General features: G+C 39.9%; 1 non-coding gene across 1 annotated transcript; it reads right to left on the reverse strand.

Moving 5' to 3' along the window:
* Positions 1-1,490: 1,490 nt before the first annotated feature.
* On the reverse strand, positions 1,491-1,654 carry LOC123827653. Its single transcript, XR_006787306.1, has one exon. It is a non-coding gene; the product is annotated as a U1 spliceosomal RNA (small nuclear RNA).
* Positions 1,655-10,506: the final 8,852 nt, after the last annotated feature.

Consider the following 10,506-nt stretch of genomic DNA (forward strand, 5'->3'; position numbering starts at 1 on the left):
AAGCAAATACCAAAATTTTGGTATTTTACAGGGTAGTGACTTTTATTATAACTTTTTCTAGCTAATATACAAAGCCCTCACAGTGGGACCAATGTTTTCTGATCCTGTGTGTTATTCATCTCCATCTTGGGACTTGGGGAGATAGTATCTTTTCCCATTTATTACCTGTTAGACTATATTTATATTTATAGGAATTAAATGAAAAACACACAAAGGTAAAATTAAAATTCAGCCCCCAAAACCCCAAAACCCCAAAACCCCACTGGTTTTGATGGAGTCTCAGGATGTCGACTCATGTGCCCATGCCTCTCAGGACGAGGGGCGCTTCAGTGGAAAGACAGGTCTGCTGTTCGACCTGAACGGATGTTTCACAAACGGCCATTCACATGTAACTGTCACAATTTTTGGAATGTTTCGTAAAACTTTAACCTTTATTTTTTTTAATTAAAGGTTTCTAATTTGACCAATAAATGTAGAATTAGTATCACTTGTCCCAGTCAGGGTAATGTCATGTATATATGACCTAACTTTATGTATTTAATGCCAGAAGAAAGTGCTATAGTTTTGGAAAGACTGGTTTAAATGATTCCTGCTCCTAGGCTAAATCCTAGCCTAATCAAGCAAGCAACCAATCAGAAATGAGGACCTCACTCCCCATAATTTTGTTCCTGTCCCTGCCCAGTCAAGATCCTTATTGATTTTGTGAGGCCAGGATGTAACCAAAACTGGCTCACCCTAAGCTACCTGCTTCTTCAGACACTGGGCCCAAGTCTGTCCTGTAGGCGTCACATCCTTCTGGTCAACACTGTAGCCGCTTCCACCCACACCTGTGCACTTCATTGTATGAGAGATGGATGGCAGCTTTGGGCTTGATTGTCTTTCTCGGTACGTTTCTAAAAATCAGGCTTTTTCCCCCTTCACTGATTCAAGTCAGTTTACTTAAATAAAAGACACAATTTCTAGCAAGGATATTAGACTTTTGTTATGAATGTACACAAGCTAATCAGAAAATGGAATTTTAAGAAGTAAAAGATGGCCCTACCCCACCCTCATTTTCCTATTATGTAGCGCACACGGCATTTCAAACATACGGGCATTATGTAAGATTAATTGTTACTACTTGTCATTGTGTCTTTAAATCTTTCTTTTTTCTTTTCTTTTTATTTCTTTGTTGTTTATTGTTTTACAAGTACAGTCGTCTCCATTTTCCCCCATCCCCTCCCCCCACCCACATACCCCTACCTCCCACCCTCAATCCTACCCCTCTTTGGCTTTGTCCGTGGGTCCTTTATACATGTTCCTTGATGACCCTTCCCCTTCTTTCCCCCACTATCCCCCCTCCCCTCTGGTCACTGTCTTTATGGTGTGAAATTGGTCTTAAATAGACCAAAATGTTTTTTTATTATTACTATTGAAGTGTCAATTTAATTCTCGATTACTCTTACAAGTGGAGATAATTACTAATAACGTTTTCTTTTTCTTTTCCTTATCAGGGGAGAGCAGGAACACAGTCCCCCACCACCATAAGTTTTGCAGCAGAGTTCCCCACATTTGGGGAAATCGCAGAGGTCAGCACATCCCGTGTGCAATGGATAAGCCTCGCCCTGGGAAAACCACCTCCGTGATCAAGGTCTCTCCCCTGACAGCTAAATATACTACTAAAAATGTGTTTTAATGTTAAATCTAAGTTTTGTCAAACCAACAAGTGCCCCGAATCTTCACCCTTTATTTGGCAGAGAGGACTTTATGAAAAAAGCACAACAATTTGAACTACTTCGTCTGACATAGAAGCTGTCCTAAAGCTGGGATCTGTCCAGCTGGCAGTGCGACATTGACAGGCGCGATCTCTCCACTAACTGCCATTTCCACCACCGAAAAGGGTTACAAGGTGTCACACTGTGCATCTGCCTCCTTTCCAACTAGTGAAACTATTTTAGGTTTATTTAAAAAGCCCATGATGATTTCCCTAAACTAGTGGTAAAGCTGCATCTTGTACATTTGTAAGACACATCTCTGTCTTGTAATGAGGATCTACTAACCCCTTGGAGGCTCTGCCTTCCCTGGGCATGACTCTGTGGGCACCCAGCAGTCCAGAGAGCAAACGTGTGCCCTGAGATCAGTCGTTTAAACTCTGTTTGTCGATAACAGCCTCATCGTTACAATAGTTCATATTTGATTTTTATTCTGTCCCAGATCTTTTTATAAACCATGTTTATAATTCTAATAATAATCCAACACAATGGGTAATTATTCTCATTTTTATGATGGAGAAACTGAAACTAAAAATGATCAGAGCAAAGCTGTGCTTCAAGTGGAATTCCAGTTGTCATCATCCCTAATGTTTCTATTTTATACATAACTTTCCTTTTTAATCCTCCATGCTTTTAAAGCCTGGAGTCTACTTGATTGTCAACTGTAGAGAACTTCCCTCTATTCTCTACTTTCTAAGACTTTCTAACACATTGGACTTGGCTCGGCAATGTAAACCATGATTCTGAAAAGCTCTATCTATAGGATTCTGTGTCCTTGACTGGATTTATGAATCATGGGGACCTTGCACAATTTCTTGCCTTCCTAGAGAACATCTTTGCCAGGCCCCTCCCTCTCCATCAAACTTCTAGCTCTGGCCTCTCCTATCATTTTCTGTGTGAGGGCAGAGGCTGTTACCTAGCAGCCAGGCGGGCTACACCCACCCTAACATGTATTTGGTTTCTCTAACCCAGTACTATTGTTCATTTTCTTTTAGCATTGTGACCACATTTAAAATGGAGTGACTTCAGAGGCCAAACACAAAAGATCACTTATTCCATGATTCCATTTATCCAGTGTAGGTGATATCCAGTATAGGTAATATCCATAGAAATAGGAAACACATTGGCACTTTCTGGTAGCTGGAAGGAGGGGAGAATGGAAGTGGCTCTTCAATGGGTGCAGGGCTTTGTTTTGGAGCACTGTGAGTGCTTTGCAACCAGATAGAAGTGATTGCACAGCACTGTGAATGTATTAAATGTTACTACATCATTCACTTTAAAAGTGTTAATTTTATCCCCGTATGAATTTCACACAAATGAAGAAATGAGTAGGGTGGTCTCAGATTTTCTGCCTTTATTGGGAAAACTGCTCTCTCATTTTCTCCATGTGACCATTGGCCACAGCAGAGTGGCCACTCCTTTGAATGGGATGTGCTTTAGGGACCATCACTGCCAGACCACACTGGCCATTTCGGTCCGAGAGTCAGAGTCAGGGTCAAGTTTCCACATACCTGAGCTGTTGACTTTACAGCAACAGAGGGCTATTTCTCTGGGCACTCCATAAAAAGCAAGAAAGGAAACAATTTGCTGGGAGATCTGCAGTTTTCAAGAAAAAAATAGGGACAGTGGAGAGGTTAGGAAACAGATTTTCTTTCTTGAAAAAAAAAGGATATTCTTTTATATTTAATAGGCAAACAAAGTCTATCAATATTGAACCGATATCTAATGGAAGCTTTACTCCTTCACCTGCCTCTGGGGCATCCGACAGGTGATCCCTAACACCAAGTTACATTTTAGTCATCGAAACTGAGAGCAGTGAATTGGATGGAAGAGGCACAACAAGAGAGAAAGGGAGTCAAATGAAAGAAAGATCTGCAGTAACAAACAACAAAAGCATGAAACGAATAGTTTCTATTCTCCTCTGCCTTTCCCTGACACTCTGTACAGTAGCAAGAGGACAATTCTCTCCTTTAAGGGTCATTGTGGAATAACTTCTGAAATCAGTTTGGATGCTTTTACTCCTCTAATGGAAGCCCATATAGTAAAGAATTTAACCTTGTCCCAAAAGATTTCTGGCCTTTGACCTTGACTTCTGAAGGTAATTGCTAAGCCCTTGGAATGGCAGGCCTGATAAGAGTGTCTTTGTTCTCCTGGGCCTTGGTTCACCAGATATTCTAAGAACACAATACATGGTAGTGGCCCGCTATGCCCAAATAGTCTCAGGGTAGGGGGCTGGCCACACCAGAAAACCCGAAATCATATTTAGGGTTATGCCACGTGAGACAACCTTGAGACTGAGTTCAGCCATGAGGGCAATGAACCTATCAATGATGCCCCAATACGAACTCTGAACCCGGAGCTTAGGTGAAGTGCCATCACTGGTGATACTCTGTGTGCATTGTCACACAGTGATGCTGAGAAACAGATGTGTCCCGGCTCCATGGAGAGAGGACGATAGGAGCTCCGTGTTTGGTACTTCATTGGACTCTGCCCTCTGTGCTTCATCCATTAGTTGATTTTCATCTGTATTCTTCCCTTCAAATAAACTCTAACTGTTAGTATAACAGTTTTCAATGAGTTCCATGAGTCCTCGTAGCAGAGGAACAAACCTGACATTGGCTTCGGGATCCCGGGAAACTTGCACTTGCTTTCAGAAGGGAGGGCAGTCTTGTGTGGACTGTTTTTCATTTAATTTTGCAGTTGGCTAACCTCTTCACAAAGTCTCCTTCTTGACTTTTTTTTTCTAAATACATATGTGCACGCACATACACACATATTGTATCTTGATTACCTCATGGGACTAAAATTCATGGCAATAGGCACAAATTTTCCCTCCTACCGTACCAACTTTCATACTGTTTTAAATTTTCATATGTATGCATTACGTGTATGATAAACACATTTAAAGAGTTTCATCTTTTCAGCACTATTCTTCTATCAAACAAAGATACTAGGGATAAAGAAGATAATTTATAACCCTGGCTGGTGTAGCTCAATGGATTGAGTGCGGGCTTTGAACCAAAGCGTCGCAGGTTTGATTCCCAGTCAGGGCACATGCCTGGGTTGCAGGCCACAGCCCCCAGCAACTGCACATTGATGCTTTTCTCTCTCTCTCTCTTTCTCCTTCCCTTCCCTCTCTAAAAATAAATAAGTAAAATCTTAAAAAAGAAGATACTTTATAAAGAGAAACAGTAAACTGGAAACCAATCACAGAAATAATTAAGATGCAATTATGCACTATACATTACAATTTATTTTAATCCTTGGCAAAATTTGAAAAAGCATATTGAATTGTGTGTATAATGTGTCTAATTCTGACTGGCAATTAGGTCATTTAAACTATAATTAGAATTTTAAAAGAAATCGTCATAATTTCTCTAAATATGCACACTGAGTCATAATATTGCTCTGTGGAAACCACGTCAGAGAACTGTTTAAATGAAGCTTAGAAAGTTTCATGAGTTTATGTCTGCATATGCATTGGACTAAAGTGAGGTCTTTAGTCTGAGAAAAAAAAAAAAAAGAGATGAACTCCTCTAAATGCCAAATTTGGAGTTAAAATAAAATAAATATTTGGAAACGTATTAGGAGAGAGTAGAGTTTGAGAAGTATGGATAACACTAAAATAATATAAAATAAAATAAACATCTGCTGATTTCTCCCTCCCCTCTTTCCTCTCCATCGTAGGAGCTGGGGTAAGGTAGGGCCCCGCACTTAGGTCAAAGGTGTAGCAGTTGCATGGTGTCAAAGACAAAACTGTGTTCGAGACAACAGCAGCAAAGGTTGTTCATTCATATACTGGGCCTGGCTTCCCTCTGTCATCACCTTCATTTGAGCAGGAGTTCTAAGGTGGTAGGGAGGAGAATAAGTCTATAGAAAGAAAGAGGAATCCCAGTCTTTGATTGGCAAGCATTCTATGAAAGTGGATTTTTAGAAGTGGTACAACCTTTTTATTTGGAGTTCAGCCACGTTTCTTGGTTGGCTTCAAAGAAGAAGTGTTCAGTGCTAGGGGTGGAGGCTTATCATTTCTTGGAACAAGTTGGAGTTCAAGGGATCCTATTTTATGTCAAACTATCATAATGGTCTCTATGGGGGGTGGGCAGGGATGGCTACTATGGCAGGCAGTTTCTCGATGAAGACAGGGCTGGACAATTGTGAGCTCTTACTCTAGGTGGAGTCACGGGCCTCTTTCTCCCTTTCTATTTTTTTCTCCTGTTGCAGTCTCCCGCATTCACTCTATACTGATCACTGACCTTCCTTTTGATCCTTAAACACATGACCTTAGTTCCTGTCATGGGTCCTCTGGTCTCTCTCTTCCTCTCCAGAGAATATTCTCCTAAATCTTCACATGGCTCAGTCTTCTGCTATTCAGGCCTTTCCTGCCACGTATCTGCTACTCAGGCCCATTTAAACCAATCATTTAAATGAAGAGAATAGGAAGAAAGAGCCTACATTCAAATTTGCTGGGGAAGTTACATGAGAATTTAACAGCTGGGAGGAAGAGTGAGACCTGAGAGTATGGACATGTGCATCGCAGGGGGAGATTTATAATTTCTTTTCATATGGCCTGACTTTGAACCATGCAAATTAACTGCCTATTCAAAGTATTTTTTTAAAAAGTGAAAATACATTAACAGCAGCCATTTCACCAGCCACCATCACTACTCCTTGCATGTGTGTATATCTGTACGTTCATCTGAAAGTGACCTTTTCCACCTTTATGGTTGGATGATAATTTGTTTGAGTACAGAAGGCCCAAGATGAAAACAACTCAGCCCAGAATTTTGAATACATTTTTCTTCATTGCTTTCTAGTATTTTGTGTTCTTGACAAGAAATTGAATGCTCCTTTGTTGTCATTGTTGTTTGCAGGTCTGTCTTTTCTTTTTTCTGACCTTTATGGAAGTTTTTAGGACCTTCTCTTTATCTCTGATGGTTTTCTCCACTCATTTAAAAAATTATGGCAAAACACAAATGGCATAAGATTTATCATCGTATCCATTTTACACGTGCAGTTCAGTGGTATTAAACACATTCATATTGTGTGTAAGCGTCACCAACACCCATCTCTAGAGTTCTTTCTATTGTGCAAAGCTGAGACTTGACAGGTTCACTACATGATAACTCTCCATTGCCCCTCTCCGCCCCTCCTGGCCCTGGAAACCACCATTCCCTTCCTCTCCCTGTGAATTTGACCATCCCATGGACCCCATTATGTGGTCATAAAGTATTTTATATCTTGTGTTCTGTAGCACTTGTCAGCATTTTCTTATTTACTTGTTTGTTCATTGCTTGTCTCCTCACACTGCGTTGTCAGTTCCGTGAGAGGAAGGACATCGCTCTGCTGCTCATCCCCGTGTGCTCAGAGCTGAGCACACGTCAGGAGCAGAGTAGGAGGTGAGTTGATGAGTGCTAAGTGACACCCGCAGAGCAGTTCCTCCGTGGGAGGAATTCTCGACACCACTTTCTCAGAAGAGGTGTGACCCTGGCAAACGTTTAACAGGTCATCAACTGCCTGCCTGGGGTGGGGGGTGGGCTTGGCTTGGGTCTCAATGGCCTGAATTTCTGACTTGCTGCCTGTATAATATTACAATGGAACAACTAAAATAAGCCTCCACTTAGTATAATTAGGATCAGACTACCTCTATAAGGCAGTTGGGAAAAGTTCTTATGATGAGAAATCCTTAAGTGCAGTTTCTTTGTTGGCAAATAACTGGTGTTATTCTTTTCTCTTGTCTTGAAACAGAAGATTACTCTACGGTCTTCGGATAAATACCAGTTTATGCTCTGCTTAGAAGAACCCTGGCTATGATCTCATTAGAAGACCAATGTTCCTTTCTTTCTGGGACAGATTAAAGCTAGACAGGGAGGGAGGATCAGCCACATTTTCTTAAAGGGACAGGTACTAAGTATTATAAGCTTGTAGGCTGTATGATTTCAGCCTAACTACTGAACTCTGCTGTTGTAGCACAAAAGTAGCCGAGACAATAGACAATATGCGGAGGAATTAGCCTGGCTGCGTTCCAGTAATACGTTTTATGGATACTTAAATTTTAATGTAAAATAATTTTCATGTGTCATAGAATATTATTCTTCTTTAGCTTTTTTTCTTTCCATTTAACCAAAACCATTCGTCTCTATTCCTTTCTTCTTTTCTTGATCTTTTCCGTTGTGGTTTGCTGGCTTTCTTTAGTATTTTGTTTGGTTTCCTTCCTCTTCATGTTTTGTATATCTCTGGTAGATTTTTGGTTTGTCGTAACTGTGTGGTTTATGCATAAAATTCTGTATCTATAGAAATCTATTTTAAAGCTGATAGTCATTTAAATTCAAATATATTTTAAAAGGGCTACATTGTTACTCCTCACTCCATGCTCTATATTTTTGATGTCATATTATAGATAATTTTGTTTTGTGTATCTCCTAACTACTTATAGTAGTTTGAGTTAAATTTGGTACTTTTGTCTTTTTACCTTTGTAGTAGCATTTTAATTGGCTGATTTGCTGTTAAATATTTGCCTTTACCTATGAGATTTTCCCCTATACATTTGTATTTTTCTAGTTATGGCCTTTTTTTTCTGCTTAAAGAAGACCCTTTAACATTTCTTGTAAAACTTGTGTAATGGTGATGAACTATTTCAGGCTGTGCTTGTCTGGAAAACTCTTAATCTCTCCTTTGATTCTGGATGATAACCTTGACAGGTAAATTATTCTAGGATGTAGGTTCCTTTCCTTCAGGCTTTAAAGATGTCCTGTCACTCTCTTCTGAACTTTAAAGCTGCCGCTGAAAAATCAATTGATAACCTTATGGCATTTCCTTTGTATGTAACTTGTTTTCCTCTTATTGCCTTTAAGATTGTTGCTTTATCTTTAACTTCAGCCATTTTAATTACAATCTGTCTTGACGTGGGTCTCTTTGGGTTCACCTTATTTGGAACTCTCCGTGCTTCCTGGACGTGGTTGTCTATCTCCTTTCCCAGGCCAGAAAAGTTTTCAGCCATTTTTTCTTCAAATAAACTTTCTGCTCCTTTCTCTCCTCCTCTGCCTCTTCCTCCTTCCCCTCTTTCTCCCCTCCCCCTCCTTCTTTTTCTTTTCCTCTTTCTCCTTCTCCTTGGGTTCCTATAGTATAAATGTGTGCTTGATGCTGTCCCAGCAACTCTCAAACTATCTTCAGTTTTTAAAATTCTTTTTTCTTTTTTTGTTGTTGTTCTGATTGGTTGTTTTCCACTAGTCTGTCTTCTGGGTCACTGATCCATTTTTCTGTATTAGCTAATTGGCCAATTTAACAAGATTCCTTATAGAGTATTTTTCATATCAATTATTATATTATTCAACTGTATTTGGTTTTTTACTTTCTAATTCTTTGGTGACGTTCTCCCCAGGTTCTTCTGTTCCACTCTCAAGTTTGGTGAGCCACCTCATGATCGTTACTTTGGATTCTTTATTAGGTGAATTACTAACCTCTATTTCATTAGGGTTTTTCTCCTGGCGATTTTTCTTGTTCCTTCACTTGAGAGATATTATTCTGTCTTCTCATTTTATGTGACTTTCTATCTTTATTTATATAAATTAGACAAAACGCCTATTTTTCTCAGTCTTGAAAATGTGGCCTTTTAAAAACAGCTTCTTTGTCAGCCCTGAGTGCTGTGTGGTTTCCGTGGGGGGATGGGAACTGAGCAGGTTCCTATGGCATCTAAGGCATCAGCCTGCTGGATGGAGCAGCTCTGAATGTGAAGGCCAAGTATGTGTAATGAGGCCCTGCTGATCCTGCTCATGCCTTTTGTTTGGAGATAAAATAGGTTCCAGGTGATGGGGCGAGAAACAAACAGCAGTGCCCTTGCAGATCAAACAAGCAACTGCAGAGAGCTCCCACCTGCCCTATCAAGGTACATGGAAATGTAAACAATGGTACTCACTGGCACTTTCAATCCTGCAGCATTCCTGCAGATCCTGGAGATAGCCCACAGCTCTCAGACAAGGCATGGAAACAACCTTGGTGTCCATTGGCAGGCAAATAGATAAAGGTGTGGGATATATATACAATGAAACACTACTCAATATTAAAAAAGACAGAAATCTTGCCATTTGTGATAACATGGATGGACCTAAAGGGTATGCTAACAGAAATAAACCAGATAGAGAAGGACAAATACCACATGATTCCACTTATATGTAAAACCTAAAATAAATAAATAAATAAATAAAACAAAGGAACAAAGGAAACAAAACAGAAATAGGCCCATAGCTACAGAGAACAAGCTAACGGTTGCCAAAGGGGAGAAAGATATGGGTGAAAGGAAAAAAAAACCCTTGAAAATAAATGGAAATAAGTTAAAAAATAAAATGTTAACAGATAAAACACAGGCACTGAGAAATGTAAACATTCTTAGCTCCTTAGCTATATAAAAACAGGCAGTGAGCTCCATTTGGTCCACAGGCAGGAGTTCACCTACTCTGAACTAGATTGCTCTCATCTTGAAGGAAGGATGACCGGTGAAATGTAAAACATAATCCCAGATAGTGCAGAGCCCACAGAAGACAATACATACATACTCACATTTCATTGAGTGTGGATCTTCTTGAAACCAACAGGAAAAGAAGAACTTTGTCAACTCTCTCATAACAATAACTACTCTGTAATTAAACACATGGGTACACTAAACATGCTACCACAGGGTGATGGCATCAGCTTCACTCCTAGAAGAACTTATTCTTGGACTAAAACTAGACATTAACTTAAAAGCCTCTGTTGAACAAAG

The sequence above is a fragment of the Phyllostomus hastatus genome, unplaced genomic scaffold, assembly GCF_019186645.2.
Source record: "Phyllostomus hastatus isolate PE091 unplaced genomic scaffold, TTU_PhHast_1.1 phas_contig_86, whole genome shotgun sequence".
In the NCBI taxonomy this organism is placed as follows: domain Eukaryota; kingdom Metazoa; phylum Chordata; class Mammalia; order Chiroptera; family Phyllostomidae; genus Phyllostomus; species Phyllostomus hastatus.